The following is a 26,448-nucleotide window of genomic DNA, read 5'->3' as shown; positions in this document are numbered from 1 at the left end:
ATCAATCATATGGCTTTCTTCCTTTCTCAGGTGTGCATGTATTGCTATGAAACTTCCTCTGATAACTGCCTTTGCTGTGTCCCATAAGTTTTGGTACGTCTTATTCTCATTCTCATTGGTTTCTAGAAATTTCCTAATTTCATCTATGATCTGAGCCAGTACACACTCCTTTTTCAGTAGAGAGTTATTCATCCTCCAATTGTTTGCCTTGTTTTATTCATCTTCCTTTTGCTGATTTCCAGCCTTATGGCACAGTGGTCAGTGAGAGAAGTCTATATGATATCAATGTGCTTAAATTTATGCAGATTTGACTTATGCCCCAGCATGTGGTCTATCTTCGAATATGTGCTATGTGGGCTTGAAAAGAATGTGAAATATTTTGTATTTTCATGAAAAGCTCTGTAAATATATATCAGGTCAAATTGACTAATTGTAGTGTTTAGATCTCTGGCCTCCTTGTTGAGTTTCTTTCCCTGTGATATTTCTTTCTCAGAGAGTGGTGTATTGAAGTCACCTACTATAATTGTTGAGGCTGTGACTTCCTTTTTCATATTTTGAAGCATTTGTTTGACGTATTCAGCAGGTCTGTCATTTGGGGAATATGTTTACAATGCTTAGTGGTTCTTTGCCTACTGTTCCCTTGAGCATTATATAGCGTTCCTCATCTCTTTTTATGGTTTGCACTTTGAGGTCAGTTTTATCCAAGATTACGATTGCAACCCTTGTTTTTTTTTTTAATTGCTGTTTCTTTGGTATGTTTTTCTCCAGCATTTGATTCTCAGCCTAGTTTTGTTTGTAGTCTTGACATGTGTCTCCTGTTGGCAGCAGATTGATTAGTTGTATTTCTAAACTAGTCTAAACTAGTCTGCTAGCCTCAGTCTTTTAATGCCTGAGTTTAGTTCATAGATATTCAGGGGTATTATTTCCATCCGTGGACTCTGTGATGTCATCTTACACCTTTTGTGTTGGGTGTTTTCCCACCTCCCTTTCTTTTTAATGTAGTGTGTGTGTGTGTGTGTGTGTGTGTGTGTGTGTGTTTCATTCTTGACTTCTTTTCACCCTTAATCCAATGCTATCTTGGGGGCTGTTTTCTCTTTGTTTCCCTCTGGGTGAGGTTGTTCTCTGTGGCAGTCTCTTACTTATGCTTGGTGAGTGCTGTTCTTCTGCCTATACTGGATCGACAAGGATCCAGGCTGGGTTTCTTCTAATGTATTCTTTGAGTTTTTCCTTCTCTAACAAGACAATTACTTCTTCATCTATCTTGATCAGTAATTTGGCTGTGTAGAGTATTCTTGGGTTTGCATTATTTTCCTTCAATTTTTGCAATGTTGCTCAACAACTCTCTCCTCTTCCTCATAGTGTTCTCTGATACCCTGTTTCCCCGAAAATAAGACAGTGTCTTATATTAATTTTTGCTCCCAAAGATGCACTAGGTCTTATTTTCAGGGGATATCTTATTTTTCCATGGAGAAGAATGTGGTACACGTTTATTGTTTATTGTTTTATTAAAAGAGACCTCGTACTACCTGTCTGCTCTGACTGCGCTGCAGCCAATAGTGAGCTGCGTGGTGGTGCCCACCACTATGATCCAGAGTCCAGAGTTACGGTAGCTTCGGGGGTGCTGATTTTTGGGGAGGTCTTATTTTTGGGAGATGCCTTATATTTCAGCCCGAGGCAAAACTGTAAGTAGGTCTTATTTTGGGGGGATGTCTGACTTTTGGGGAAACATGATAGGTCTGAGCATATTCTTATTTGGGAAACTATGTGATTGCTTGTTTTTCCCTAGCTCTTCTCATGATTTTCTCCTTTTCCTCAAAGTTGGATAGTAAGTATGATGTGCCTTGATTTCTTCTTGGGTTTCAATCTGACTGGTGTTCTTTCAGCTTCCTGAATGGTTGCCAGGTTTTCATTCATTAAGCTCAGGAAGTTTTCCTCCAAGAATTTCCTCTCTGTTGCAGTTGACTTCTTTGTGGTGTCTTCCTCTGGTAATCCAATAATTCTAATGTTGTTCCACTTCATAGCATCAGACCTAGCTTTTAGGTTCTCTTCAGCTTCACTAATGATCTTATTAGATTTTTGTTCGCATTTAAAGTCTCCTTGGCTGTCCTCTAGGTCACTGGTGCAATTATCTGCCTCCTCCAGTCGATTCTCGAGGTCTGCGTGTCTGCTACTAGTTTTTGTTATCTCTTCCCTGATCTCTTGTATTTCCCTTTGGTGTATGGACTTAATCTCCTCTTTCATTTCATCTTTTTTCTGTATTGTTTTTCTCATATCCTGTATTACTGCAAGAAGTATTCTGAAAAATTCTTTATGTGGCAGATAAATATCTGCTTCTTCTATGCATGTCGTTCGGTTCAGGACATCTCTGCCATTGAAGTTTGTTTCTCATGTTTTTTTGTTGAGGTCATTGGGCCTGATTGCTGTTTGTTTTAGAGGAGCCAGGTGCCATTTTTCAGGGAGTCAAAGAGCACTGGCTCTCTCTGGGAGACTCGTAGGAAAGCTTCTTCGAACTGCTACAGCTAATTTCACTATGGAATTAGCCAACCACTTTATCCTCCTGTGGCTTCACTCTTTCCCTAGTCAACAAGTTGGATGGGCCTCTCCGGAGATGCTGGTTGGGTTGTTGTGGATCCACGAGGATGGTGCTTTACTGGGTGATCTCACAAGAATCCATGATGGTGTGGCCCATGACGGCTTGGGTTGCCACAGGTGGCATGCAAAGGTGCCCGCTGCAACAGGAGTGTCACAGAAATCTGGTTGGTTGCCTGCTTTGGTATAGAGCACCGTGAATGGTGGGCGGAATTTCCCTGATCAGGTAGATCACTGCATAGTTTAGGCAGAGGTTCCCACTGCTCCGTGGAAAGCTGGTGAGTATTTGATAAGCTTTCTTAGTCTGTGAGGCACTACAGCAGGCGGGAGGAAGCTCCCTCAGTAACGTGGGACCACAGAGGATGGATAGGAGCTCCCCAAGGCACACAGGCAGGATTTCCCCCAAAGAAGGGGTGCCGAATTTCTCCAGCCATGTCTTAAGCACTACAGAGGAACGGCAGGTGGGCTTTTCCAGGGAAGAAGTTGGGCAGGATATCCCCTGTTGGAGTGTGGGTGGGCTTTCCCAGCTTCCGGTTATGCTGCAGAGGGAGGAGCTCGCCCAGCAGGGTTGAGTGCAGGCATTAATGCCCTAGGCTAAGGGTAGTGGTCAGGATGTTGGCAGTGCTGTGTGAGAGAAAGGGGAAGAGAAAAAGAGAAGGAAAAAAACAGCCCACTGAGACAGGGGGATAGGGGGGAATAGAGAGAAGAGAGGGAAACTGAAGCATCAATATAAATGAACCTGATCCTTGACCATGGGGCTGGAGGGGTTTAATCCCTGCCCTGAGATGGTGTCAAACTGTCGCTGTGTTGAGATAAAGCCCCTGTGTTGGCTACAAATGATCCTGGCTCCAGCCAAGACAGTGGCCGGGCCAAGGTAAGGTGACCAGATTTTAACATTGGTATAGCGGGACACCATTGATAAAACTCATATCCTGGTGAAATTGCCACATGGCAGCCGAAAACCGTACATACCCTCACTTGTTGTCCATTCTTTCCAAAAATTGGGACTTTTTAAAAACACCATAGACACGAGAAAAAATGTTTAAAAAGCGGTACGTCTGGCCACCTTAGGCTAAGGTCAAACCCTAGCTGGCCTCCATTGTGGTAAGCCAAAAGACCCAGCTCCTTAAAACCTATTGGATCTCTGCCTACTTATCTTTCTGATGCTCCTTCAGCGACCTGGCGGTGTGGAATTTCCCTCTTAGTGACTCTCCTGCACAGATTTCTGTGGAGTTCCTCTGCTATGTGTTACTCAGTCGCCATCTTCCTGGAAGTCTCTACCATCCATTTCTTAACAGATTTTTGTGAGAACTTTTTTTTCTCTCCCACTTAAAATTAATATACTTTTCCCCTCAAGAGACTGTAATTTACCTTTGTAAATTACAGAAAAATGGCTTCAAAAATTCATGGAAAATTCCTTTACCTTTTAATCCTATTTCCATGAGTTATTTGTGGCTCACTCATACATGTTATTCCAGTTACTATGGCTCCATAAGAAATTATCGCCAACACTTAATGGCCTAAAATAGCAATTAAATATGCTCATAGATTTTATATTTTGTGGGAAGGAACTCAGACATAGCATAACAAACATGTTTCTTCTCTGCCCTATGATGCCAGGGCCTCAGCTACACACCTTACTGGCTAGACCAGAAATGTCTGAAAGCTCGCTTACCATGTGGCTGCCTGATGGGCCAGTTTGGGCTTCTTCACAGTTCAATGTCTAGTGTCCCTCCAGAGTACGTTTCCTAAAGGAGAAACCAGGTAGAATCATACTCCTATAGTCCCTGGGAGCACTGCTGCCGTATTCATTAGGTCTGAAGAGTCCCAAGTCCCCCATCCCCAGGTGCACAAAAGGGAAAGTGACCACACACCTCACATTCCTTCACGAAGGGATCTAGGGTCCCTGAGTAAACCGCATGGAGTGCATAGCTGACCTCTGGCTACATCAAGGAGAAGAATCCTACGTAGCTCCATCAATCAAGGCCGATTGCCACAAAATAGAGATCAGGCATGCCTCCACCCTCCATCATTCTTTACCCTTTTCTGATAGTAACTGTTTCTTCCACAGCATTCTACTTTTGTGCTGTGTTCTATAATCCATTGCACTGGTCGCACAGAGCTCACAGGCAATACTCACAATTAAGGGAGCTTTTTAGAGAACTTAATGGGTTACTACAAGCCAAGATCAGAAAACACTAAGGATACAGTCATTGGTCCACAGTATCATCTCGCCTCAATCAAGTCTTTCTCTAGTCCTTAGTCTCTGTGTTGCTCTTCAATTCTGTCTCGTGTCTCCTTGCCTCAGCCTCTGACTTTGCCTTGTTCTTTCAGTCTGTCCAGTAATTTCTGTTTCACAGCCTCTGGTTCCTCTTGTCTTTAGACAGAGATCTCATTTGTTCTCCACTGGTAGTTCTTTATCCCTTAAGTTCATGGGATTCCTCTCTGTTCCTGTTCTAAGATAACACATCCCTATGGCCAGGGAAGTGGCAACGAAAATGAACCAGTCCACTCTGTTTTGTGTTAGACATGCCCTATTTGCAAAGTCCCACCTAATCATCAATGGGAATCACAAAGACCTAGACAGAAGAGCCATGCCAAGAGACTTCACACCACGATAGTCCCACAGACAGGCGCTTCTTGCCTTCTTACCCTTAAATCTACAAGTGAGAGCTGTGTCTTGGGAGATTCGCCTCTAAACCCTGGCAACCAAGTGTGCTTTTTTCAGTGCATTTCCTCAACTCCTGTGCAGACAGACCACTGCAGCCAGGTGCAGATTCAGGGCAGCCTCCCAGCATTGCCTGTCTGTCCTGCAGCCCCCACTCTATGTGCCTCATTGGGCCTCAGCCATCCATGTGGCCCTTCTGCTCTGCTGGGTGGCATTTTGTTTTAAGATGATGGCAACGCCTTGACAGTCAAAGCTGCAGAACCCTCTGGAGAAAGGACACCAGTGAGTTGCTTTTCTTGCCCACACCCCATCACTGTGGTGGACTTGCACACATTCCTGTTGAGTCAGGTGTTGGTGATCTGCATTTCTCCTCCACATTCACTTCACTTAAAAAAAAAATTAGCCCCTGCTATGATTCTAGTGATAGAAGGCGATGTAGGATTTAAGAAAGCTGAATTATCCCTGTCATGTTTAACTCACTGCATAGTTGGAAACTTATAGTTTGAATGTTACATGTTTGCTGTCAGGAATTGAATTTCCTTTCCACTGGGCATCCTGCAGACCCTGCGGTGCTGCATTGTTCCTTGGGCCTTGCTGTGTAGCATGGGGATTGCAGGGCCATCTCTACTCTGCTTATAGGACCTGCAGGACCGCAATGATGAGTTGCAGGCTGCGCTGGAAGGCCTACAGACATGGATGCACAAGACACAGAGTAGCCCATCTAGTTTCCGGCCAGATGGATGCCTGCCCCCAGCAGATTGCTCCGAAGGTAGAGGATCTTCTTGGGGAAAGGGTGGAGTCCTTGTTCCAGCAAACTGGGCTATCTCTCAGACCTACCCGTAGTTTGTGTCATGGGCCACTTCCAAGCATCATAGGGTATATTGAGGCACAAACACCTGCCCCAGACACACTGGCACCACCCGGCTGAGTTCCTTGTAGCTGGGAATTTATGGAAGGGGATGGGGGCTTTATCAACTGTAATGAAATGGCAGCAGTTATGTGATCTCACAATGACCTCATCAGAGGCATGTCCATCACTCGTAGATGTTCCAAAGCCACCTCCAGAGTTGTGATTAAGATGAAGGGACTTGGTGGTGAGGTTTCAGCATAGGCTAGAGACAGAGAGAGTGAGGGTATGTGACAGTAAATAAAGGAGCTATATTTCCTTTGCCCAGGTCACAGACCAGTCTCTATACAGATTGTCCTCTGAGCTGTAAGCTGGTTGATGTGAAAACTCTTTTAATAAAAGAGATAAATTATATCTAAAACATATTAATGACTCCCTGATGTTCAGAGAGAGCTTGAGATTTGTCCCCTTGAGTGTCAGAATTCCTCAGAATAGACCTGTGCCAGCGGCGCCTGCGCAGGACACAGGTCAAGCAATGGAAGCAGTTGGGACCTGTGTGCATAGGCATGCATATCTGCTTAAAAGTAGATATCTCTGGCTTCAGGATCCTCTTAGTGCTGAGGTTTATGACAAATTCCACCTACAATGTAGACTGTGTTTGATTAATCTCAGCTCCTTCAAAAGACAAGAACAAGGAGGTAACACAGCTGCCCTAGAATTTTGTCATAGTCCTGTATAGCCAGGGGTTGGTTCTTGGATCAGTGCCCCCAACTGTGCATCAGCAGACACCGTGGCAAGTCTCTCAGCCCTGCTGCCAAAGCTCTGATACACAGTGGTTTTGTGTGCTAAGTTTTGGCCACTCCCTCACCCCAGGGAGATCTGTGGACACTGACAGGCCACTCCCTCACCCCAGGGAGATCTGTGGACACTGACCTGTGTATCTTTGGCAGTTGAGCATTTTGCATCCTCCTCCTTCCCAGTTTTGTAGTGCTCTAAAGCTATTTATTTAATAAAATGTAAATGAATTATAGCTAAAAGAGCCAACCTGGGAACCTTAAGTTTTCTCTGAATGTGGGTACAGCGTCTTTGGACCCCAACATAACCTGCTCACCTGCAAATGGCAGATTGGTGTCTTGAAATCCTGTGAGTCAACAGCCAAAGGCCATTAGACTCATTTGGGAAATGTGGGATGGAGCCTGACACAGCCAGCTGCACCACATCCAGAGATGCCAAGGGTGCTGTGACATCCATTTAAGGCATCCTACGTATTCTTCCACCCAACAGACAGGTCAGCCATCCCCAGGGAAATGGACACTGTGTCCCCACAACTACACAGAATTTATGGCCCTCAGCACGAACCACTGACCCAAAACCTGGGAGACAAGGCCCTGAAGTCTTGGGTCTGCTCGAGACTGGGGACTGCGGCACCAGATCACAGACCTAGGCTTCATGCCATCGCTAATGAAACCTAGCAGTTTCACAATGTGGCCTTTTTATGTACTGTCCTCCCATCCCTCTGATGGAAACCATTTTAGAAGCAGCACCAAGGCTCAGTTGACCCTTCCGATGTTTGTCTGCTGCTGAGAGAATAGTAAGAAGCTGGGTTGCAGTAAGCCTAGTGATGTGGACTGTCCAGCCTCACGGACCTCCTGTCAGCCCAGGTGACTGCGCAAGTTGACAGTTCTCAGTTTCCAAGGCAAAGTAATTCTTTCCAGAGGTTCTCATTCAGGTTTTTGTCTTGTCCCTTATGTCAAAGTTTGTCACCATTTTCAGGGTGACAATGAGAGTAGAGGATGACTTTGCCACGTCCCATCCTTGACACTGCAAAATGAAGACTGAGTCATGGCATAAATGCAATTCTGAGTCTCAGACCAGCTCTCTTCCAAGCCCTAGCAACACACGTAGTTCAAAGATGTGCCTTGTGTGCCTGGTGTGCGGAGTGGTGATTCAGGTCGGAAAGCGAGTCCTTGCAGTGCTCTCAAGCACCATTCCTCATTCCACACGTATGGAATGTGCCTGACTGCTTTATTTATTATTATTATTATTGTATTTTAAAATCATTTTGTTGGGAGATCTTACAAGTATAACATTCCATAGTTAAATCACATCAAACAGTGTTGTACAGTTGCTACCACAATCGGTTTCAAAACATTTTCTTTTTCTCGAACTCCTTGATATCTGCTCCCCATTTATTCCCTCCTTTGCCCACCATACCCCGCCCCAGGAAACCTTACTTTATTTTTTTCCATATCTTGCACATCCAATATATCCACTCACATACAATTCTGTTGTTCGATCCCATTGAGTGGGGTTATTCAGTCATCAGTGCTCTCAGCTCCCTGTTATCTCCTCCCCCCTTCCCGTACCCTCAGGGAACCGTTACTCCATTTATTGTTTCTGAAGGGTTATCTATCTTAGATTTCATGTATCAAATGATATTAAATATACGATGAACCTACATCAAATCTGATATGATTAAAGAGGCAAAACAAATAAAAACCATAATCATAAGGGGAGGGAATATTAAGGAACTAGAGGATAATTATGTAGTTCATCAGTGCTATACCACACCCTGGATTTATCATCCCTTCCTGTGTCCCTTCTGAGCGTGACTGTCCAATTACCAGAGGGGCTGTGATTTCTGGGTCTCTACTACATCCATGCCCCTTCACATCAATTTGGTTGCTTATCTTTTGAACTTCTGATACCATTTCTCCTCAACACCTCATGATCACACAGGCTGGTGTGCTTCCTTGTGGGCTGTTTCTTACCTGCTAGTTGGGCACTTATTTAACTGCAAAGCATCTAAGACCCCATATGCTATTAATAACCAGGCACCATCAGCTTTTTTCAACCACATTTGCTTATGCACCCATTTTGGCTTCAGCAATCATCTGACCAGTTTATCGAGCAACACACAGACTTACTGCCATCAAGTTGATGCCAACTCATAATGACCCTATAGGACATGGGAGACCTGCCCCTGTGGGTTTCTGAGACTGTAACTCTTGATGGTGGTTTCAAACTGCTGACATTTCAGATCACAGTCCAATGCATAAACACCATGCCACCAGAGCTCCTACATATCCTGAAACCCAGCATTATTTGTGTGATATAATAATGTGGAGGAGGAGGAGGCCAATTTGAAGTCTTTAGCTAATAAACAGGCCATGAGGTGTGTCTGGCCACCTTCACACACAGTGAGGCTCATTCCCAGGCATCACACTGCCCAGAGGCATGTGTCACCAGGTCACCCCACTTCTTCCATCTCCCCACCTCCTCTATGATCCTGGCATCACCAGGGAATAAACTTGAAGTGAAGTACAAGGGGGCCTTACATTCATGGACAATTCCATTATCTTTTTCTTCCGTGTTCTGGAGGTTCTTTGAAGTCCCTTCACACGATATCACTGCCACTTTGTAGGAACTTGAAGGGTGTGATGGGCTGCAGGAGCCTCCTGAGCAATCTGTTCTGGTGAAAGTGTGAAATGGTTCTAAATGAGTGTTTCCTAACGTGGGCAATGCTGCCCCCTGGGGGGCACTGGAATAATCCGTGGGAGCTGCCAAAGCAAATAACCTACACCCTATCCTGGATTAGGGATGGGCTATTGTATAAAAGTTAATTGCCAGAGGGTTGCTGGGTAACTATTTTTCTGAAAATTGGACAGCTGACCAAATAAGTTTGAGATCCTTTATTCTACATGGATACAACATAGCAGATCACCAGTGATGCGTGCTGTTGTACGCCAGTGCGGCAGGACTCCACCATCACTGCCTTTCCCTTGAAAAAGCACATGTAGAATCTGTGCTTTGTTGTCCCTTGGGAATAGGAAAGCTGTAAGAAACCTGTAATATCCTCACTGAGCTAAGCTGAGATTTCCTCTTCTTCGCAGGCTTTTTCACATGCGTTACAGCTCCTACTCCAGTGAGCCTCGAAACGGAACTCATGATGGAGCAGGTGAAAGAACGTTACCAAGACATCAAGAGCCAGCTGGAGACGAAGGTAGGTGTGAGGGGTGCCCGAGGGGGAGCCTGGGGCTTCCTTTTGTGCACAGAGAGCCGTGCTTAGTGCTGACCCTTCTCCAGGCAGCTGCCTTGGATTTCTCTGGTTGTTGAGCGGGGGCACTAAGAAGACAGTTTGAGGGAAATACAAGCAGAAATGACTGTCAGTGCCTGGCCCAAAGTCGCTGGGGGCTGGCATGCTGAGTGCAGCCCTGCCAACTGCTGTGCGGGAATTCACACCACCTACCTCATTCTTAGCATAACTTATCCTTGGCTTTGCCTCTCGTGGGATGCTGCATAGTTTCTCAGCCAGGATTACCCTGGCTCACAAGGTCTTCTCAGATGAAGTTAGCTCCTGCCTCTCCTTAGATGGTGACTAAGAGAATGTCCGCACACAGTTGCCATGTGCCGCGTTCTTTCTACTTTCAGGACTCAGAGAGCCAGCCACCCTGTTTCCACCGGGACCTCTGAGCTCCTGGGTGCAAGTTACTTACCTAAACGGAGCTTGCCAGCCAACGGCCAGACAATATCTTCTCCCACGGGAGGTTATCCAACTGGTCCAGACAAGGCTGTGCCTACATCTTGAGCACTGAGTCTTGGGGATGTCACCGCTGCCTTTTCATCCCTGACTTCTGCAGGCCTCAGCTCCTTGGCATGCCCGACAACCTTGCTGTTTCCATGTCATATTGTCAGGGGCTAATGTTTCTCTTTCCCGGTAAACTACAAGCAGGAAATTGAACTAATGAAGAAAAACTTTGAGAAGGAGAAAAGGGAAATGGAGCTTATGTTCAAAAGTGAAGTCAGCATGCTAGAGAGCCAGAGAGCAGACCTGGAGGCGCTCCATGCACAGTCTCAGGATGCCCTTTGCAGCCTGCAGGGGCAGCTGTGGGAGATAAGGAGTGGGGCCCACATTGCCCCAAGGAGTTGGCCACCTTAGCTCAGTGGCCAGACGAGAAGCTACGCCTGAGACACCAGCACGGACTACCACAAATCAGGTCTGCTGCCCTGTTTTCTTCTGGGTCCTCCTTCAGTCTGAAGTTCTTCCCAAAAACCCACATTAGATATTTAATTCAGGAAATGACTCAACTGCAGTGCATGCTAAGTGGGTAGTTTTTCTCTGGCCACAGAGAGGAAGGTAGGAAAAAATAGGGCTTTGTATGAGTTGTTTTAACTTAAATTAGAAATATATATATTAAAACTTAAGTTATGAAGTAATTTAGTTTGTAGACTACTTTTAACACATTCATATTTATTTTCTGCCTCAGACTTCTCTGTAGCAAAGGAACAAAGTAGCAAAGCATCTTCCTTATTTAATGTCATGTTCTAATTTTCCAGTGCACGCGGTAGCATGTGGGCAAATGGAGAAAAAGGCTAAAAGCTCCTTTGCAATAGGGAGGCCAGTTATCTGCAAAGGTAGCTTTTCAAAGCTGTCCTAAGCGAAAGGAGCCCTGCTGGGGCTTTGGGTTAGCATCAGGCTGCTAACTACAAGATTGGTGATTCCAACCTCCCAACTGCTTTGTGAGAGAAAAACAGACTTGCTCCTCCAAGAAGAGGGACCATCTGAGAGCCTTGGCAGCAGTTTGCTCCATCCTGCAGAGCATAGGAGTTAGAATTGGTTTCATGGCAGCGAGTTGCTGTGTCATCACAAAGAAAAGCAATGAAAGATTTCTTTGGAAAACTGAGCGTATCAAGTAGGTTTCACTTAGTGGAATGATAACTGGTTGCTGCCAGCGCATGCCTATTTATCATGACCTCACTCTCCCACAGAGAATCTTGGCCCTCGCCAACTTGGACACCAAGCGGGCTAGAGCCCTGCTGACCAGACCTGCAAAGCCTCCTTGGGAAGCATTCTTAGCTGGGAACATGGCTCGGGTTAGAAGTGGCACTACGATGACCACAGTGGACCAAGCCATCTCCCGTGTCCTGTGACCTGGGGAGGTTGATGATCCCAGAGCCAGTCTGCCTTTCTGTCATGGTGCAAGGACATTGAGGCAGCTTGAGTATGGGCAGTAAAGAAAATCCTGGACTACTGAATTGTACCCTCTTCTGTACCCTGCCTTTCTGTTCCCCAAAAGATGACCACACAGTGGCCTCAGACCTGGGCGTTGCAATAACACATACTGCCCGCTAGGATGATCCAGAGCTTCCTCCTGAGAATTTTGCTTCATAGTATCTGAACCTGTGAACTGTCTGGTAAAGGGCGGGCTACTGTCCAGAACACCTTATAGACCATTGCCACTATTCCCAAGCCCTCTCAGGCTCTAAGAAGCAGCAAAGGGACATGTCTGGTCCCAGGAGTTTCCTTAACTGGCTGGAAGGCTGCTCCCACCCCCATTCCCACCCCATGTCATGATTGTGAGTCGAGCCATATTGCATGACTCTGATGAGCTGAGTTACTCTTGTTCTCCCAGGCTGACTGCTCTCAGCTGGGCCTCACTCCACCTCAGTGTTATTTTCCTGGGGCTTCTAAAGGCCTCTTTCCTAGATGTTTAAAATACTTTTTAGAGTAATTTCGACTAAAGGTACTTTTTTTTTCACTAAACTTTAGGCCAGTACTGCCCAATACAGCTTTCTGTAGTGATAGACATATCTTGTGTTTGCCTGCCCATTACAGGAGCCACTGGCCACATGGGGTCACTGAAAGTGACTGATGTGACCAAGAATCTGAGCTTTGATTTTATTCCATTTTAATCCGTCTAAATGTAAATTTAGTCCCATTTGACAAGTCGTGTCTGCTGCATTATCAACTAGATCCTGTGCATGCACTCTCTGAGCGCAGCTGGCATGAGTAGCGAGGAGTTGTGCACTTAGAACGTGCGCTTGGGCAGGCCTTTCTAACCCTGTGATACATGTGACATTCGTGTTTCTGAGCCAGGTCCATGTGAAAGTTTCTGTAGAAAGGGGGCAAAGGCTGAACTGAGCCAGAAACTCCTGTGGATGGAAGCAGCGCACTTGTTACAGCAATGGGACTGTAAAAAGAAAAAGATGCTTCAGAGGCAACTGCAGCTAGTGACAGACATGGGAGCCCAGCTGGACTTGGACAAGGGATAGAGAAGAGAGGCAGAAGGAGATGCTAGCCCAGTGCAAGAAGCAGCAACGCAAGTTGGGTGGGGGGTGGAGGGTGGAGGGTGGCAGGGAGGGCTGATGAGTAAAGAGCAAGCTAAAATTTGCAAAGTGTTTGCACTTGAAAAGTTAGAAACCACATATAGGAAGCAATTAAAAGGGCTTTCCCTGGAGGCAGAGGGGCTGAAAGCCTTCTTGAAGGAGGGAAAGGCAACTGCCTCCAGGCCTGCTGAGGTCCACAGAAGTCAGAAAGGAGACGGGACCAGCAGGGTCAGAACGTGGAGAGGCTGAGTTCCTGCGTATGCCAGGGAGGCATCTCACTGCAGATCCTGTCCAGAGCCCGGTCCCGAGAGCAGCCCCACAGCCCAGAGGACCCTCTGCATAGCTCACTATCAGGGCCATCCCATCTTGGTGAATGATATAGAGGTGGCTCCTGCTCCTTTAGAGACATGGGTGATCTATGCTATCCCCTAGAGGGGCAAGGCCCATGTTCCTGGAGAAACCCGTACCTTTGGCTAGCAGCCTTGCTGGTCAGAAGCAAAGATCATCTGAGCAGCAGGAGTCCAAAGCCACAGAGCAGCCCTTACTGGACATGGCTGGACACAAGCTGCCCCTCTAGGAGCCTCTGTGTCTTGGAAGGTGAGCATGGGGTAGGGACCACTAGGACAGGACAGCAGAAATTAGAAGATGCTGTACCGATAACAGAAGGTAGAAACTGTGCTGGAGAGAGAAAAGAATGACATGAAAACCAGGCTCCTACAGCTGGAAGATAAGCTTCTGGCTAGGGAGAAAGAAGCAGACTCGAGAGAGAATAACAGGTTTGCCCTCTATCCATTCTTAAACAAGTGGAACTGAGTCATCTCAGTCCCTGATGACTTGATTGCATAACCCCCTTTCCTCCTAGCAGGCTGGTAGACTCGGCACCAAGAGAATACCATGTAGCCCAGGTGTGCCCAAGCTTACAAGCCCAGTCTGGCCTGTACTCGGGCCGTGGTGTTGCTAGGTGCTGTGTGAATGCGAAAAGAGAAATTTTCCATACAGAAACCCCCAGAACTTCACCAAGAGGACTGCTGTGGCTTAGACTCAGGTTTTCACTATCTCTGTCGGCAGGAAATCTGTGCTTGTCTCACGGGGCCCACGAAAGACTGCCCTGAACCCCATTTCATTCCTTTGGGGTCTCTGAAGGTCTCTGCCTGCCAGCTCCAAGCACCTTCCTTTAGTCCCACTGTGTGTATTTATTGAAAGTGTCCTTGGCGCAGATCTACTGCTTCGTGAATTCTGTGAGAGCCCCAAGAACTGACTGGGACACTCGGATGTTGGCCGCAGAAGCCAATGCCTTCTAGAGAAAGCTGAGCTGAGAGGGAGTTCTTAATTCCACCAGCTGGGCAGGCTGCTTGAAAGGCCACAGGTGGAACTGGCCTTCTCGCTTGAGGACTTTGGCTGGCAAATGCTCTATCTCAAAAGCCTGGGATATAGGAAGGCCTTTCCCAATATTTTCCATAGATGGACCCATGTCCCTGAGTGGCTTAAAACAACACAGATTTAATATCTTACAGTTCTAGACGCTACAGGTCAGAAATAGGTTAAAATTTAGCTAATTTCTTGACAGCTTAGTTGCATGTTAGCTAGAACTGAGAGCTAAATTGTACTCTAATCGAGGTGTCATCAGGGTTGTGCCCCTTCCAAGGGGTTCTAAGGAGAACCCATGTACTTACTTTTTCCACCTTCTAGAAGCCACTCACACTTCTTGACTCGTGGCCTCTTCCACTTTTCAAAGCGTCCAATGGCTGGCTGAATCTAAGGCTGTGCCTCTTCTGCCTCTTTCATTTAAAAGGACCCTAGTCTGTACAATAGGCCCACTAGAATAGTCCAGAATAATCTCATTATCTCACAGTCAGCTGATCAGCAGACTTAATTTCATCTTCAACTGTAATTCCCCTTAGCCATGTAACATAATATTCACAATCGGGAATTAGAAAATGAATAATGTTTTACCAACTGCCATCGAGTTAATTCTGACTCATATCCACCCCAAAGGGCAGAGTAAAACTGATCCCTAGGGTTTGTGAGGCTATAAATCTTGATAGAAGCAGAAAGCCCCATCGTTCTCCTTTAGAGCAGTGAGTGGGTGGGTCTTTTAGCTGCTGGCTTTCCAGTTAGCAACCTAGAGTGAAATGCAGATGAATACAATACCAACTGCACCACCATGGCTTCCCAGAACAGTCTTTAGGAGGTCATTAATCTGCCAACCACAGTAGTGATCTGGATGTTTTTTATCTCTGATACATTCATGATCACATATCTTTGGTGTATTTAGGTGTGTATTTTTTAAAATATTCTAATGTTATATGCAATAAAAAAGTGTACTGCTATGATTTTATAAGAAATTGATCAGATCGTTTTACCAGCACCCAAAACAAGAAATAGAACCCTCCTGGATTCCCCACACATAGCCAGTATCCTGACTTCTAACTCCTTAATTTTGCCTGTTTTTGCACTTTATATAAAAGAAGCATACCATCCGTCCTTTCTTACCATATGTTGTTTGTGAGAGTCTTCCATATTGTTGCTTAGAGCTATAGTTATTTCATTTGCACTTTATTTTTCATTCTCTTGCCTGCATTTTTCTACTGCTATGAAAGTTCTGGGTCAATGCAATATGTTTGTATGGAATGGAATTTTTTAGATTTTAAGATATAATAATGTTTACCTTTTTATTGACATAAGAAACAATGTGTCTTGTGCAAAACTCAACTACAACTCTTTTTTAATGAAGTTTTTATTGTGAATTAAGGTTTACAGAGCAGATCATACTTTAACACTCTGCAATTCATACATATTTTGATGCCATTCATTCATTCCAGTCCCCTTAATATGCCCCCCCTTAGTCCACGACTTCCCTGTTTTCTATGTCCTTTTCTCCTCCTTTCCTAGCCTTCTGTCTTTGGGTGAATGCTCCCCATCTCATTTTAACGGTTGACTTTTCTAACACAGTAGTGAGTTGAAGTCCAGACCCAAGGGAGCACGGTCTTAGGGGCGCTACCAGATGCTGTCTGACCAGTAAGCCTGGTTTCTTTTAGGATTTTGATTGACAGGTTCTTCTTCTCTTTCCAGGACTCTCTAGTGTGATTTTATGCAGAGCTGGTGGTGGTGGCGCCAGGTATCACCCCGTTCTTCTGGGCCCAGGATTGTGGAGACCGGTGTTCTCACTGTCCCTTCGACTAAGTGTTTTCCCTGTGTCTGTTTAACTGCCACCCCGCTGCTCTGCTCTGGACAGGGAGAGATCAGTCCTTGCACCCTAGACGGCTGCTCAGAGACCTTTAAGACCGCTGCTACTTACCAGATTAGAATGTAGAGCACTGTCTTTGTGAACTATGATATGCTAATGGATCATTTTGTCCCCTGCAACTATTGTGATACCACTCCCCCAAAGCCCAGTACCTTATTCCTTCAGAGTATCTGCTTATATTTAAGAAGTTGTCATAATTTTGTCCTCTGTTCGCCCCACCACATTCATGGATATATTTGCAGTAAAAGTAAATATACAAATACTCTCTTTTAAACACACACACACACACACACACACACATATATATGTTTGTAAAAGTCTCCTATCTGTTCAGCCTGTGTGTATGTCCAAGTACTCACTTGTAGATTCCCCAATCCCCCCACTGTTGTAGGACTTTGAATCTAACAGTGTTTGCGTCTGTAGTTTCTCACTTTTGCAAACTACCGGTGTACTCGCCTGCCTGCCTCCATCGTTTCTCCTGTGTGTTGCATTCCCCTCCGCCCAGGCTATCACTTGCCTGTGTTCTAGCCGCACCTTCCCCCCCCCCCCTTTCCATCCTCTGCAACCATCAAGGAATGTTTTTATTTCCATAAGAAAACTTACTGTTGATTTTTTATAGTGGTGGTCTCATACGATATCTGTCCTTTTTGTTTTTGACTAATACCACTCGGCGTACTGTCCTCCGTGTCCATCCCTCTGTGAGGGCTTTGCAGGTGCATCGTTATTCTTCGACGTTGCATAGCATTTCATTGTGTGTTTATTGCACCCAAGTTTGTTCATCCATTCTTCCACTGCAGGGCATTTAGATTGTTCCTGTTTTTTGCTATTGTGAATAATGCTTTGATGAACATGGGTCTGTATCTATTTATTTGTGTCATAGTTTTTATTTCTCGAAGACACATACCAAGTAGAGGGATTGATGTGTCATGGTATTTCTCTTCCCAACTTTCTCAGGGTGCACCATACTGCCTGCCACAGTGGCTGCACCATTTCCCAGTTCCTCCGGCAGTGTATGAAAGTGCCAGTCTTTCCACACCCTCACCATCATTTGTTGTTATCTGTTGTTGTTTTTTTTAACCTTCCAGTTAATTTGGGGGGTGAGGTCGTATCTCATTTTGATGTGTATTTCTCTAATGGCTAATGATTAGGAGCATTTCTTCATATATTTTTGCCCCCCTGAATGTCTTCTTTGGTGAAGGATCTGTTCACATCCTTTGACGATTTTTTAAATTAGATTGTCTATCTCTTTCTGTTGAGATACTCAATTTTCTGTAAATTTTAGAGATGAGTCTCTTGTCCAGTATGTCATTGTCCAATATGAAATTCCACAGCCTTTGGCTTCTCTTTTGACTCTTGGTGGAATCTCTTGACACACACAATTGTCTACGTTTTCGGAGCCCCTAGTCATCCATTGTCTTCTGCTCTGAGTGTGTTCTCCATTACTTCTGTGAGGGCAGTTACATACTTGGCTTCACATAGTCTCTTAATTGTTCAGCAGATAGGATGAGCAATCTTCAGTGTATCTGCGCTCCAAGCAGCCAAAAGTAGAATTCCACCTCCACCTAACACAGTGTACACACCTAGAATCAGTCTGTTTCCCATACTAGAGCCAGAGTGACCATTTCAAATTTCATGTCCCATTTATTTGACAGCCCTACTCTAAACCCTTTGCTGCTTTTAAAGTTCCCATGACTTCTTTTTCTCTATTTTTCCCTTAGTGCCCCATGAGATCAAATGAAGTCAGATGAGACATATTTGTGCTTGATACTAGAACATAATGCATAAGATAAGCATGGCAAGGTTATATAGTACCTTGATTACTTAGATTGGGAAAATTAGAATCTAACAAGATGCCAGACAAAGACGTAGTTGGGGGGATAAATATCGACATGTGTTCAGGACAGAAAGTATGGGTTCAAAGCTCATTAGGGATTTTTTTGTTGGTAAAAATACTTGCCTGTCATAAATCACTTGTGTTGTCTTGGCAGAGATTCTTTTTTTTTTTTTTTAAACATTTTATTAGGGGCTTATACAACACTTATCACAATCCATACATAGACATACATCAATTGTATAAAGCACATCTGTACATATTTTGCCCTAATCATTTTCTTTTTTTTTTTCTTCTTTTACATTTTATTAGGGACTCCAACAACTCTTACCACAATCCATACATATACATACATCAATTGTACAAAGCACACCCATACACTCCCTGTCCCAATCACTCTCAAGGCATTTGCTCTTCACCTAAGCCCCTTGCATCAGGTCCTCCTTTTTTTCCCCCCCTCCCTCCCTTTTCCCCCCTCCCTCATATGCCCTTGGTAATTTATACCTCGTTATTTTGTCATATCTTGCCCTATTCGGGGTCTCCCTTCCCCCCTTCTCTGCTGTCCCTCTCCCAGGGAAGAGGTCACATGTGGCTCCTTGTAATCAGTTTCCCCTTTCCAACTCACTCACCCTCCACTCTCCCAGCATCGTCCCTCACTCCCTTGGTCCTGGAGGTATCATCCACCCTGGCTTCCCTGTATCTCCAACCCTCCTATGTACCAGTGTACAGCCTCTGTCCTATCCAGCCCTGCAAGGTAGAATTCGGATCATGGTAGTTGGGGGGAGGAAGCATCCAGGATCTGGGGGAAAGCTGTGTTCTTCATCGATACTACCTCACACCCTAATTAACCCATCTCCTCTCCTAAGCCCCTCTATGAGGGGATCTCCATTGGCTGACACTTGGGCCTTGGGTCTTCACTCTGCACTTCCCCCTTCATTTAATATAATATATATATACACATACATATATACATATACACATAAATACACATACATACACACACTTATATCTTTTTTTTTTTTTTGCATGATGCCTTATATCTGGTCCCTTGGGCACCTCGTGATCGCACTGGCCGGTGTGCTTCTTCCATGTGGGCTTATTTGTTTCTGAGCGAGATGGCCGCTTGTTCACCTTCAAGCCTTTAAGACCCCAGACACTATCTCTTTTGATAGCCGGGCACCATCAGCTTTCTTCACCACATTTGCTTATGCACCCATTTGTCTTCAGCGATCCTATCATGGAGGTGTGCAGTCAATGATATGATTTTTTGTTCTTTGATGCCTGGTAACTGATCCCTTTGGGACCACTCGATCACACAGGCTGGTGTGTTCTTCCATGTGGACTTTGTTGCTTCTGAGCTAGATGGCCGCTTGTTTATCTTCAAGCCTTTAAGACCCCAGTCACTATCTCTTTTGATAGCCCGGCACCATCAGCTTTCTTCACCACATTTACTTGTTCACCCATGTTGGCTCCAGCTGTTGTGTCGGGAGAGTGAGCATCATAGAATTCCAATTTAATAAAAGAAGGTATTCATGCATAGAGGGAGTGTTTGAGTAGAGGCCCAAGGTCCTTCCGCCACCTTAATATTTGACCTATAAATATAGACACAAAGATCTATTTCCCCAACCTCCTATATATATTTGCATGTACATGTCTTTGTCTAGACCTCCATGAATGCCCTTTGACTCCTAGCTCTTTCCTCCATCTCCCTTGACCTTCCTCCTGCCCTACTACCATGCTTCATTGCCACCTGGGCTAGAGTATACCTCTTCTCTAAGCAACCTTACCCTTGATCATTTCCCACCAGGCCTGCCACTCCCCCTTCTCTACCCTTTGGGGTCCCATGTTTTTCCCTTGTCCCTGGGTTTGTTAACACCACTTCCTTACCCCCCCTACCCCCCACCCCAAGTCCCCCCGGAACTGTCGGTCCCGTTGTTTTTCCTCCAGATAGTTCATCCAGCCTGTCCTATTCAGACAGACCTGTGGAGTCACTAACATGCACGAAAACTAGACAGAGGAACACAAAGCAACAGTATATAACCGGACAACAAAACAACCAAAACAAACCACTGAAAAAGAACAGAACAAAACAGTTCACAAGAGAAAAGCTTGTAGTTAGTTCAGGGATCTTTGCTGGCCCTTAGGAGCGTTTTCCAGTCCAGTCTGTTGGGGCACCACGCCCTGGCCCCAAAGTCCACTTTCAGCATTCCCTGGGGACCTTGCCACTCCATTCCCTTGCTGTTCCGCTGCACTCCCCCAGTGCATTGCCTCGGTGTGGTGGGATCTGGTCAGGTGCAATTCCCACACTGTGTCTCCGGTGCTGTCCCCTGTATCGCCCTTAGTCACTGAGGGGCATCATGTCTCATAGTAGGGCCAGCCATGTTGTTCTCTCTGTGGACTGGCTGCTCTACTCAGGAACATCATCATCACGGCCTGGTGGGCCAGGCTGTGCTCCACTCTCTCCTCCTGCCCCTTCATCTGCTCCCGTGTGCTCTGGTCAAATATGACCATCTCCCATAGCTGCAGGGTCAATGTCGTCCTTTGGAACAAGTTCTTTTCGGGGGAGGGGCAGGAATCCACTTAATTTATGGTGCTGGGGCCTGCCTCCCAGACCTCTCCACCGGTTCCGTCCTCCACGCCGGGATAATGCATTCACACCTTGCGACACTGGGTTGAAGTCTGGTCCCACTTTCCCTGTGGAGATATAAACAATACCCTCCCCTTGGGTGGATTAATGCCCCATTTCTGTCATGCTGATTGTACTTACCTCAGGGGACTCATTTTGTACCTGTCCCTTTGGGACTGGCTTACCTCGCTTAGCATAATTCCTTCCAGCTCTTCCCATGAAATAACGTGTTTCATGTGCTCATCGGTGCTTTTCAATGCTGCATAATACTCCATTTTGTGTATGTGCCAAAGTTTGCTAATCCACTCGTCTATCGATGGAAACTTAGGCTGTTTCCAAGTCTTTGCTATTGTGAATTGTGCCGCAATAAACATTGGAGCGCATATGACTGGTCGTGTTTTATTTGCTGCTTCAACCGGGTATATGCCCAGTAGAGGGATGGCTGGGTCGTAAGGTAGATCAATTTCCATTTTCTTTAGGTATCGCCAGATTGCTTTCCACAGTGTCTGTACAAATCTGCACGACCACCAGCAGTGGAGGAGGGTTCCTATTTCACCACAGCCCCTCCAACACTTGTTGCTCTCTGATTTACTGATCTGGGCTAGCCTCAGGGGTGTTAGGTGGTATCTCATGGTTGTTTTGATTTGCATTTCTCTTATGGCAAGGGACTTCGAGCACTTTCTCATATATTTATTGGCCATATTGATCTCCTCTCTAGTGAAAGTTCTTCTCATTTCTTTTGCCCACTTCCTTAGGGGGTTAACTGTTTTCCTCTTTTTGCAGGTCATGATGGTGTTGTAGATTTTAGTAATGAGCCCTTTGTCTGACGTGTCATTACTAAAAATCTTCTCCCAGTCTGTGGGTTGCCTTGTCACCCTCTTGGCAAAGTCTTTCGAGGTGCACAGGTGTTTTATTCTTATTAGATCCCATTTGTCGATTTCCAGATCACCTGTGTGTGTCCCCTTCCCTGTTGCAGTGAGCCTATGTGCTCCCTGGGCCAGTGCTCTGAGATTAGTCCCGATTCCTTCCTTAATGGTCCTGATGGTTTGGGGTTTGACTTCTAGATCTGTGATCCACCTTGAGTGTATTCTTGTGCATGGGGTGAGGTAGACGTCTTGTTTCAACTTGCTACATGTGGATATCCATTGTTTCCAGCACCACTTATTAAAGAGGGCATCTGCTTCCCACTTGACGTTTTTGGGGCCCTTGTCGAAGATCAGTTGTCTATATGCTGATGATTTTACTCCTGGGCTTTCTATTCTTTTCCACTGGTCTGAGTGTCTATCATTGTGCCAGTACCATGCTGTTTTGACCACTGTAGCTGTGTAGTAGGCATTAAAATCAGGCAGGGCGAGTCCTCCAATTGTGTCCTTCTTCTTGAGGAGTTCTCTGCTAATTCTGGGTTTCTTCCCTCTCCATATGAAGTTGGTGGTCAGTTTTTCCAATTCTTTGAAGAAGGTTGATGGTAATTGGATTGGTATAGCATTGAACTTGTAGAGTGCTTTAGGAAGAACTGTCATCTTTACTATGTTCAGCCTACCTAACCATGAGCAGGGGAGCTTCATCCATTTGTGAAGGTCACTTTTGGTTTCCTGTAATAGGGTTTTATAATGATGCTTATATAGGTCTTTAGTATTTTTTGTTAAGTATATTCCTAGGTATTTCAGTTTGTTCTTGGCTACTGTGAAGGGTACTTCCCTCTTAATCGCCTCTTCCATGGCCCTGTCCGATGTGTATAGAAACCCTACCGACTTCTGTTTATTGATCTTGTATCCTGCTACCCTTCCGTATTCCTCTATTGCTGTAAGTATTCCAACTGTGGAGTTTTGGGGGTCTTCAATGTATAGGATCATGTCACCTCCTCTCCCAACTGGATCCCTTTGATGTCCTTCCGCTGTCTTATGTTGTTAGCCAGAACCTCCAAAACGATATTGAATAGAAGAGGGGACAGGGGGCATCCTTGTCTTGTACCCTTTTTCAGTGGTATTGTTCTTGTCTTTTCTCCATTGACTATGATGTTGGCTGTTGGTCTTTCATAGATAGCTTGTATGAGCTTGAGGAACTTACCTTCCAATCCTATCTTCATGAGTGTTTTGATTAGGAATGGATGCTGGATGTTGTCAAATGCTTTTTCTGCATCTATGGATATTATCATATGGTTTTTATCCTTTTTCTTCTCGATGTGGTGTATGATATTGATGGATTTTCGGGTGTTAAACCATCCCTGCATCGCTGGGATGAATCCTACTTGGTCGTGGTGAATGATATGTTTGATGTTCCTTTGTATTCTATTGGCCAATATTTTGTTAAGGATTTTTGCATCTATGTTCATTAGAGATATTGGTCTATAATTCTCTACACTTGTGGGGTCTTTTCCCTGTTTGGGTATCAAAGTAATGCTGGCTTCGTAAAATGAGTTTGGGAGCTTGCCGTTCTTTTCTATGTTCTGGAATACTTTGTGGAGGATCGGTGTCAGCTCTTCCCTGAATGTTTGGTAAAATTCTGCTGTGTAGCCATCTGGCCCTGGGGCCTTTTTCCTTGGTAGGTTTTTGATGACACTCTCTATTTCTTCCTTCGCTATGGGTTTGTTGAGGTTCTTGATCTCTGTCTCAGATAATCTAGGGATAGATTGTTTTTCTAAATATTTATCCATGTCTTCCAGGTTTCTGAATTCATTAGAATACAAACCTTCATAGTACTTTGTGATTATCCTTTTTATCTCATTGGGGTCTGTTGTTATTGCCCCCGATTCATCTCTTATCCTGGCTATTGATGATTGTTCCTTTCTATCTTTGGTAAGCTTTGCCAGGGGAGTGTCAATTTTATTAATTCGTTCATAAAACCAGCTTCTAGTTGCGTTAATCCTTTGCATTGTTCTTTTGTCTTCCCACTGGTTTAACTCCGCCCTGATTTTTATTATTTCTTTTCTCTTGCTATTGGAGGGGTAGTTCTGTTGACTCTGTTCTAGTTGTTGGAGGTTTTGTGTTAACATATCTGTCATACGCCTTTCTTCTTTTTTCATGTATGCATTCAGTGATATCAAGCTACCTCTGATAACTGCCTTTGCAGTGTCCCATAAGTTTTGATATGTTGTATGCTCGTTCTCATTAGTTTCTAGAAATTTCCTGATATCCTCTCTGATCTGGACCTTAACCCATTCATGTCGCAGGAGATCGTTGTTTATTCTCCAATTGGTGACCCTTGCTTTTCTGGGTGCCCTCCTATTAATCTCCAGCTTTATGGCATGGTGGTCTGAGAAAGACGTCTGGATAATATCTATGTGTTTGAATTTACTCAGGCTGGCCTTGTGCCCCAGCATGTGATCTATTCTTGAGAAAGATCCGTGTGGATTGGAGAAGAATGTGAAACCTTTTGCTTTTGGATGAAAGGCTCTATAGATGTCTATCAGGCCCTGTTGCCTAATTACATTGTTTAGCTCTCTGGCCTCTTTGCTGAGCTTCTTTCCCTGTGACCTGTCTTTCTCTGATAGTGGAGTGTTGAAGTCCCCCACTATTATTGTTGTTTCCGTGATTTCTTCTGTCATTTTTTTAATAGTTTGTTTGACGAAATTTGCCGCACCATTATTAGGTGCGTAAATATTCAGTATGCTTATTGCTTCCTGGTTTACTGAGCCTTTGAGTATTATGTAATGTCCCTCTTTGTCTCTTTTTATGTTTTGGATCTTGAGATCCATTTTGTCGGAGATTAAGATAGCCACTCCTGCCTTCCTGGAGTTACCATTTGCTTGGTAAACTTTCTTCCAGCCCTTTATTCTCAGCATATGCTTGTCTGCTTGCTTAAGGTGTGTCTCTTGCAGGCAGCAGATTGATGGGTTATGTTTTCTAATCCAATCCTCCAGCCTCTTTCTTTTAACATATGAATTGAGCCCATTTGTATTCAAAGTGATTATTACAATCTCTGGCTTCATGGTTGCCATATTCTGTTTTGTGTTTTGGGTCTTTGCCTATCTTCCTTCATATCAGTGTACTGCGTTTGAGTGGAGGGTTTCTATCCTGTCCTCTTTTCCATCTGAGACCGTGTTGTCCTGGTACGTGTTGCTGGCATGTTGGCTTCTAGATGGAGATGGGCTATATGGTGGTCTCCTGGAGGTTCTAGTTGGAGCTTGATCTTCTGGCCATAGTGAGTCAGCCAGTATGTTCTGCAGGGTCGGGTGACTTGCAGTATATTTTTTGAGTTCTTCCTTGTCCTGGAAGACCCTTATCTTACCCTCTATCTTAATGGATAACTTGGCAGGGTATAGGATTCTGGGGGAGGCATTTTTATCTTTCAGAATTTGGAAGATGCTGCTCCATTCTCTCCTCCTCTTCATGGTTTCAGCTGATAAGTCTGAGCATACCCTTACCTGCGCTCCTTTGTATGTGACTGTCTTCCTTTCTCTTGATGCTCGAAGAATTTTCTCTTTTTCCTCTAAGTTGGATAATTTTACAATTATATGCCTTGGCGTGTTCTTCTTGGTGTTTAGCTTAGCCGGCGTCCTCTCTGCTTCCTGTATGAGAGTCGGATTCTCCTTTGTTAGGTTGGGGAAATTTTCTTCCAGGAATTCCTTTGCTATCTTGGCGGTCGATTTGTGTGTTATGTTGTGTTCCGGTAGACCGATTATTCGAATATTATTCCTCTTCATAGCATCTGTCATTGATCTCAGGCTGTCTTCTGTTTCTTTAATTTTCCTATCTGATTGTTTTTCTCGCTTGCTTCGTTTGGTTTGAGCGTCCTCGAGTTCACTGATACGGTTCTCAGCCTCCTCAAGCCTAGATATAGCTTCTGTGACCTTTTGTGTGGCCTCTGCTACCTCCTCTGTTAGTTTCTGCAGTTCCTTTTGGTGGATAGTATTCATCCCCTCTATTGTGGACTTCATCCCCTCTATTGTGCATTTCATCCCTTCTATCGTTGCATCCTTATTTTGGTTTGCTTCTCTTAGCTCCTGTATTACTGCAAGCAGAGTTCTGAAGATTTCCTTTTGTGGCTGATCTATATCTGTTTCTTCTATGAGTGACGTTAGGTCTGTTAAAGTGCCTCGTTTTTCTGATTTTTTTGTTGGGAGTGATGTGGTCTGTTGATTTTTCCTTGATCCTTTAATAGGCCCCATGCTTCTGGGAGACAGGAGTAACCTTACTGTGTGGAGGCTCAGGCCACTGTGCCGTCTCCTGGGGTGTCTGGGGAAGGCTGCGGCAGGCTTAGGGCTGGCACTGGGGACCCAACAGGGCCCCAGGTGGTGAGAGCTGGCTGGAGCTCACTGATGGCTCCTCAGGGACTGCAAAGTCGAGACCCAGGCTCCACTGCAGGTGGAGTGTTTGATCTGCCCGGGCTGTGAGCGGGCGCGGGGGGGGGGGCCTTGGATAGCTGCACAGGCAGCTGCGGGACACTGCAGGGAACAATGGTGTTCGCTCTCCGCCCTTTTGGCGCGAAACCGCGGGGGGTAATGGCGCCGGCAAAGGAGGCTTGGCGCGAAACCGCAGGGGGCAATGGCGCCCTTCTTCTGCTCAGGCTCAGAGTCGCGGCTGCCGGGGTCCCC

The 26,448-nt window shown here is 45.2% G+C and overlaps 1 pseudogene; it reads left to right on the top strand.

Moving 5' to 3' along the window:
* The window catches only part of LOC142436427 (ninein-like protein), a 97,689-nt pseudogene that overhangs the window by 59,945 nt on the left and 11,296 nt on the right, over positions 1-26,448 (top strand).

Source organism: Tenrec ecaudatus, unplaced genomic scaffold, assembly GCF_050624435.1.
Source record: "Tenrec ecaudatus isolate mTenEca1 unplaced genomic scaffold, mTenEca1.hap1 Scaffold_266, whole genome shotgun sequence".
Lineage (NCBI taxonomy): Eukaryota > Metazoa > Chordata > Mammalia > Afrosoricida > Tenrecidae > Tenrec > Tenrec ecaudatus.
The sequence above is the reverse complement of the archived record's forward strand: the minus strand, read 5'-3'. Positions and strand labels throughout refer to the sequence as shown.